Here is an 8,430-nt window from a genome sequence, read left to right on the forward strand (position 1 = left end):
CATAATCATATTTCTGATAGCTATCTTCGAAACTTTGTACACAAATAAATCGAGCTCAGACGAAATCAGAGAAATCAGGAAATCATGAACAGGATGGCAAAAAGACTAAAAAAGCAAAAAGAGGAATAGCTGTACACAAAAAGCGTAACTGAAATGAAAAATGTTATGTAAAAATCAAAGGTGCTTGCACACTGGTGGCTGTGTGACCATGACTCGTTCGACTAGGCATGCGTCATGGGACACAATTTATGACATGGAATTAGCTGCTCGATTACATCTCGCAGGGGGCCGGTCGGTTGGACGAAGCGACCCAAGAGGAGAACGTGAAAGGATCCAAACGAAACCATGTGAAACGGAGGAACCGGTTTGTTGCGGAGTATGCAGAATCACAGCTTTCCAACCGACCCGAGAATAGCTCCGATTGCAGCGGAAAATCAGCTGGAGAATGCATGGAGAATGTGATGCTAAGAGTAAATAATTTTCAACCCGCACCCCATGCAAAATACCTGTGTAGAATGAGTCATGCGATGCTCGAGACCGGTTCTCCGATTATCGTTTCGTTTCAGTTTGTATTGAGGTGGTAGGTAGTAGATGGTGCCGCTGTTTTAGCATTACATACTGAAAAATATGTATCGTTTTGCTTTTGGCTTTTTTCTTGTCTGAACCAGTTTAAGAAAATGCTAGAGTTTTCGCTCGAGTGTAATATTTTTCATTGGTCTAAAATACAACATGCTCTCGAGTTCCAGAGATAGAAGTGTCAAATTGTGTATGATGGCTCATGCAGTGGCCTGGTGATCGTTGACTGGTGGTGATCGGGGCCCTACCGACCATTGATGCTGCATGATTGGAGGGTGTGAAGGAAACTTTATGACAAATCGGCAATCTATGTTTTTTTTGTGCAAACGTTAAGTAATTACTTACCCCCGAGCATCTAGGTACAGACTAACAAGCATTCTCATATTAATCAGACTGCGAATACCAGAGATAACAGGAGCAGATTGCTCAAAAACAAACAGTTATACATCTATCAGAGTACCATTACTTACTCCTGTAATTGTGTCTTTTTCAAAAAATTCTGCGATTTGCATTCCGAAACCATTGACAGCTAACAAATTATTACAAATTATTATTATTAACAAATTATTGTTAACAAATTATTAGTAGACAAATTATTGAAATCACCTCAGCCAAGTTTCCGAACATGGACGCTGGTTTTGCTAATCTAATACGAAGGAAGCATAGGTGCTGTACACTTGATAGAAAGCGATATGTAACAAAAGCCAGTCGTTGTAGTGGCCATGCGAAAGCATGGGTGTACAATTTATTTTTCTGGTTTTATTTTTAGCATCAATGACGCTTGCAGCAGCGAGTACATAAAGAGGACAATTTTATGACATTGAAGCTAGTTTCAAGGGATGGATGTATGGCCCAAGTGAAGCTATTGCTGCTGCTAAGGTAGAGATTTGCTAGCGTCCCAACATCCGCTCCCAGCAGTGCGAGTGAACCAAAACCTGTATGGGAGGGTAGTAGTAGGGCAGTTAGTTGTTGACATATCTGGACACATCACAGCTAGTAGCGTTACACCGGCACTTACATTTCTCTTTCGCACTACGATCGGGCACGTTCCAACGCGACCAGAGTACTTGCACTTGTTACATACAGCACGCAAAGGTCGCTCGCAAAAATCACAGCGACTTTTGGGCGACACAAAAACTGCAAAAGAGAGACACGGGATGGGGGCCAGTTAGCAAAATGCACCACAAAAGCATACGACACCGCACCACAATGCGGGCATTAAATTCTCACTTGTCCAGTATGCTTTCTGCATCGTGCTGCGATCGGCCGAGTGTGGGATGAATGAAATCGTGTTGCCACAACACAGGAACAAAAACACAGTCAAACAAAACTAATCCGTGACACGCACCGTAGGGCCCGATGGTTGAATGTGGAATGAATTAGCGCTCACGAGCGCAGGTGCGGTTCGACACAAGGGTCAAATTGGGAGTGCCTGCGGCGATGACAGCTTGTGTGCGTGAAACTTCATATAGAATAGCTTAAGAAAGAGAGATAGCGAAAGGGTTACTGGAATAGAGAGAGAGAGAGAGAGAGAGAGAGAGAGAGAGAGAGAGAGAGAGAGAGAGAGAGAGAGAGAGAGAGAGAGAGAGAGAGGGAATAGGGGGAGAGAGAGAGAGAGAGAGAGAGAGAGAGAGAGAGAGAGAGAGAGAGAGAGAGAGAGAGAGAGAGAGAGAGAGAGAGAGAGGGAATAGGGGGAGAGAGAGAGAGAGAGAGAGAGAGAGAGAGAGAGAGAGAGAGAGAGAGAGAGAGAAAGATATAGTGAGAGAGAGAAAGAATATCCGTACGAAACACACAAACGGAACGATATTGATGTGCCTGTTGCGCGTATATCTTTTTGGTAACTGGTATAAAGGAAGGAACTGATAGATTTCCCGTGAGTTGAACATGTCACTCTTGCGATTTCGCAAATTCGCGGAAATTCGCGTCCATAAAATGGGATGGCAATATTTTTTTCATTCATCATCGTGTCATTGCATCACAATCAAGCGAGGACAAGGCAACCGATGGGTGAAAGTCAGCCCCACACATTCAGCCTGGACAATCAATGGATGAATTTGCAATCAATGGATGCTTTTACTCATTTGCTTGCCTCTTCTTCTTAGTGGAAGGTGTATTGTTATGTCTAAACGTATTTTATTTTCTATGCACCTGTCCAACCCTTCCCGAGTTTATCGCCGGAGCTCTTAGCCCTCATACGTAGGCCTGACTATCCTGCTATGGGTAATGAACAAATCACATACATCCAAGCCCATTAGCCCAGTGCAGGCATCCCTTTACCGACAACGGCTGTTGTGCCAATGAAGCAGAAGAAGCTTTTAGTATTGTTATGTCAAGTCGGCAAATGTCAATTTGAGTTGAAGCACTTTACCTTCTTATTTCCATACAGCTTAGCGGTGGCGGATTAAGACGAGAGGAGGCCCTAAGCGGTCATGCGAATGAACATAGTTTGAACAATGCGGCCGCTTAGTTCGCTTAGGGCTTAATCCGCCCCTGCACCTTGGCCTTAGGTCTCACTATTATACTGCAAATATTAATTGCATCCACAATATCCTCTCTTCCCAATCACCTGGCGTCATTGTTACTGCTTCGTGCCCCCACACCCCAGAGACATCGGTTGGAAGGGATGTAGTGGGTTGGAAGTATTGAGAGAATATACCGTGTGGCAGAGAATGAGTACTACAGAGTGTATGTGTGTGTGAGAGAGAGAGAGAGAGAGAGAGAGATAGAGAAAAAGAGAAAGAAAGAGGATGAGTGTATGTGTATGTGTGTGTGTTTGTTCGAGAGAGTGTATCGAGACCAAGGTGTTATAAATGACAAGGTGAAGTTGTTCAGAGCAAAATGACATTTCTCGACTTGACATTTCTCCTCCGGGGGCTCTGGTATAAAAATCGTGGAGGGCTGGTGCGGGGTCAAAGTGGGTATAGGGACTAGGTGGGCTTATAGGTTTGGCGGGAAGGCCATATTGGACGAACGAATGACAGGAGGGGATTCGATTGTGATACGTAGTTTTTCACCCACACTACGACACATCATCCAAAATAGCCATTGGAATTCACACGCATACATCAACAAATGATCGAATCCCCTCCTGTCATTTCGTTTTCATTTTTCTACAGTACGGCTGTCAATTTGTTCGGGATAAGCCCACCTGTATAATAAACCCACTTTGTGCGGGGTAATGAAATTTGTATGCAGAGAATGACAGATGTCCCCCACAATGTCGCCCAGCAAAAGCGATAAAAATCAACCTTCTAAATACATTATCCTTGATCGAGACGTACAAACTTCTGAGAAGATGCCGCTCCAGTGGACGAGTTCCAGTGGAGCAGAGACATCGCTTTTTTCGCCCCATGCTGACGACGTGTTAGACGTGAGCCGTACGCGCTGCTTGCTTATTCCTTAGTGTATGTGTGCGTGTGTGTGGAAGTATTACGGTACAAATTTTGGCGAAAATTCGATCAGTACCGATACAGAACAACTGTGCAGACAAAATGGGCAATCCCAACGCTGGACCGTGCGGTATGCGCTTGGCCCAAGGCGATGGTAAATATTTTTTATTAGCGATAGGAGCGCAGCTCACTCTTCTCTATTGTACGTTTTATTTTTGCTTTGGTTAATTTCTGCTTTCCTCTACAGCAGCCCTTCGCAGACTGCTAGGGCTGTGCATTTTCTGCCATGACGTCGTTATCTCCGCGTGCAGGATGTGCGTTCAATATAATGGACCTTCAATGCGTATATGCCCCTACGACGTGTTGCATGACGGGGTAGGTAAAGAAGGGAGGGTGTCCATACTAGAGCGATAACCAACTATCACCTCCATCACCACCATAACACAGCACAAATAATTTGGTTTTTCTATTTTTACAAATACAGGAGCGATTCCATGTGCATTGTGCGAAGCGTGCGCGAGCTATATTTTTTTGAGACGACGGCAGCAGGATTTTTGGCAGCGGGATGGAAGTTCGGCAAAGTAAAAAACAACATACATATGCACTAACCAAACCCGAACTACAGCAGAGTGCGAGAAAGTACACCAAAAAGAGATACGCGCAACAGGCACATCAATATCGTTCCGTTTGTGTGTTTCGTACGGATATTTCTAGCGTTCGACAGTAAGGAGTTCTTTCGACACTCAATAGTTCTACGCTGGCCGAACCTTCTAACATATCCCATGCAAATTGCTTGATGCTGAATTTAATTTAAAACAAGCAATTATTTACGAATAAACTGATACTACCAGAAGACAGCACTAGTCTTTTCTTCGATGCTTCAGTTTCATTAACCTGGTAGACGAATGATTTGGGAAACATTTCATGTAAACGCTTTGTACTTTGATGCTCTTCTGTAAAGCTTTCGTAATCGCCGTAATCGTAATCGGCTTGATTGATGGTAAAAGTGGGGAACTTTTCTGAGCAGACAACAGCAATAGCGAATGGTAGGTCTGGTAGTAAAAAAAATAAAAATAAAATAAAAAACAACTCATCCGGAGCAGCTCCAATGACGTCTATTATTCAGCGCGTCTGCAAACTTGTTATTAATAGCAGTTCTTCAATTCTTCAGTTTAATGGTATTTCTCCCCCGGGGCATCTGGGGGATGGAAAAGCTCGCATTTACCCTTATTTGGGGAGCGTTCCAGTGCAGCACACAAACGAAAAAAAAATATCTCCAGACAGTGAGTGTCTCTGATATTAAGATTTATTATACCTAGCGTCTGATGCTACGTTTTAGTACCTTTACCTTTGCTGTGCATCTGGTTTTCTGACGGTCTTTCTGCCTTTAGATGCAGTGGTTTTGAAATATTGCGCTTTATGTTGGTTCTCCAGCGCATCGTTGCGGTAGTTGGCACCATTCTATGGTTCCTCCAGAGCGGGGTGCTTCATTCCGAAAGCGATTATGACGGCTTCTTTTCCAGATCGGGCGGAAAGCTATGCTGCAAATGAGATCACTCAGGACATCGCAGGTTTTCAGTTAAGGTAGATCATTTACATTTGCATTATTCTCAGTACAACTACAACATTCAGAGTCAAGGTCACGCTCCGTAACCAGTATGGCGATTTTATTCAATTTTAAACCTATCAATCAGCTAAGCCCATCAGTTGTACAGACAGTCCTTGACCGACAACGGATGTTGTGCCAAAGAAGACGAAGTAGATGAAGGGTAAGAATAAGGAGAAGAAGAAGAAGAAGAAGAAGAAGAAGAAGAAGAAGAAAAAGAAGAAAAAGAAGAAGAAGAAGAAGAAAAAGAAAAAGAAAAAGAAGAAGAATAATTATAAAAAAAATAATAATAATAATATTAATAATAATAATAATAATAATAATAATAATAATAATAATAATATAAATAATAACAATAATAAAAATAAAAATAATAATACTTATATAAATAATAACAATAATAATAATAAAAATAATAATACTAATATAAATAATAACAATAATAAAAATAAAAATAATAATAATAATAATAATAATAATTATTATTAATATAATAATAATAATAAGAAAAAGAAGAAGAAGAAGAAGAAACAACTTATCAATCTTTCACCGTAAAGCCTCCCATTTGTGCTGTGATTCCAATTACATATTTTCTATTGTTTCTGTAATTTATTTTTATTCGTTTCTTCTGTTGCGTGTTTGCTTACCACAATACAATCTTTGATATGAACGATATAATTCAGCTGTTAATTTTGATATATTTTTGAAGCTAAAGCTAAAACAGTTTAAGCTATTTGAGTTTTCAAAATCTGATCCTGTTTGTCTTGTCGATTACCATCGATCGTTGCAGAGAGCTATCTCGCGCCTTTTTTGTAAGCAATGGCTTAAATTCGATAGCAGCTTCCACCATTAACGTTACTACTCTGGGCTGTTTTGCCGCAGAAGATGAGTCAGTCGAAGTATTAGAAGGCCGTTTATTATTTGAATTGAGGTATTCATTGTTGGTTTTTGGTCGTAGCTCCTGATCTTCAAAGAAGGAAAATTGTAGATCTCCGGGTTTCGAGCACTTCCAGGGCGGAAGAGCCTCGTTGCTTAACTTGTTGCCTTTACTAAATGCTGATTAGAATAATGTAAATATTAGGTGTGCTCAGAAATACGTAAAACACTTTACACTTACAGTCCATGGTCGGATATTTGTGTAGCGCGTTATTGCAGTTATCGTAGGAGCTTTGTCCGTCCTTTCGACACAGTGGATAGAGAGCAAATGAGCTCGCTGAAGCATCACACGTGTTCCGACCTTCAAAAACAATCCCGTTGTCATTGAGGTTTGACGTTCAGCCAAGAAAGCTCTCTGCAAAAGGGCGAATGGGGAATGGCAGACAAGGCGAAATTGGAATTCGAATTTCCGTACCGCACCTCCACTGGAAACGATTCCGGTTCGAACTGAACTGGACAGAACTCTTCTGCGATAAGGATAGTATGCTGCTGAATTATATAAGTTGGAGTGACACAAAATAAAACAGAGTTGCTTGAGTTCTCATCGAAACAACAAACTTCTTTTCAATCTGATTTATCACGACGAGACAGACTCTCCCCTCTAAATACTAACATGGTATAGACAAAGAACGACCCGCTAAAAAACTCACCCTTATACTTTTTCAACGGTCATATGATACCAAGGACAGGTGAGATAACATGAAGTCGACCATATGTGTGTAAATGTGTGAAACAAACACAGCTTTGAAAAATGTTGTTTAAATTTAATTCAAATTCATTAAATTATTTGCTTAGAACAGTCTATTGAGCTGAATGTACAGTGTCTTTACAGTACGGTGGCTAAAACATGAGGCTTTCCACATTGTTTTATCTGATTTGGCGAAAACATTATTTCTTAAACCTGTTTTTGTTAAACCTAATTGGCAGAGATTGTTTAAATACATAACTAGTTCTATTTAAATTCTTGAGTTCTATTTAAAAGTGAGAGTGTTCTATATTCGTGATCGTACCGGTACATATAATGTTTTATTGCGGTATCTGTTTTAGACGTACAGGTGTTTAGTCTCTAATGGTGCGTCCGAACCGTTGTCGTTTAAAAAGACGCGACAGCAGCAATGTCACACGGATACACGTAAGAGTTACAGTAAGAGCTAGAGACATTAAAGCGACGAATGTGATTCTCATACTTTGCTAATCCTGTTGTATGAGACGCGTTGAACCATCAACGACAATTCCATGATTGCAAATATTCACAGACACTCACTGTTATGCTGTAAACACACGTTCATTTTATTGACCAGTTGTCAAGATGTACCGGTAAATGTGATTTGAAACATGCAACGAACAAACATATAACGATGAGTACTGGATGACAAGACTTGATCAATATTGTACAAACATGCATATTAGCACGGAAGAAACACTTGTGCTTACCTGTTGCTGTTAGAGGCTGTATTGCAAACATGCGATTTGATGGCGAATTGCTAAAGAAGAGAAGCTCTAACTGCGACCAGTGGAATCCGGTTCATCGGCGTCTATCACTGACCTTCTAGGTTAGTATATGTCAAAAGACTTATCAAAAGACTAGGTTAGTATATGGCATACTCCGACCGAGCATTAATTCATAGTACGATCGGGTTAGTAAAGTTGAGTATTTTAGAGTTAAAAAAAAAAATATTCGGAAAGAACGGATTTGGGCGTATTGCTTAGCAAAAAATTACATTAATACAAAGGGAAAAGATTTACAGTCAAGTTTGTAAAATGAATTACTTACCATCATCAAAGAGGTGTTTTCAAGGAACACGTACTTTTGTGTTTAATTTTTTTTTTACCGATTGGTTGGCAAGTTGCCATTGCAGAAGGAAGGTGAAAGATGAAAGCACGATGTATCAACATTCAATAAATCATAATTTGGAAAAAATA

Source organism: Anopheles coluzzii, chromosome X, assembly GCF_943734685.1.
Source record: "Anopheles coluzzii chromosome X, AcolN3, whole genome shotgun sequence".
NCBI classification, from domain to species: domain Eukaryota; kingdom Metazoa; phylum Arthropoda; class Insecta; order Diptera; family Culicidae; genus Anopheles; species Anopheles coluzzii.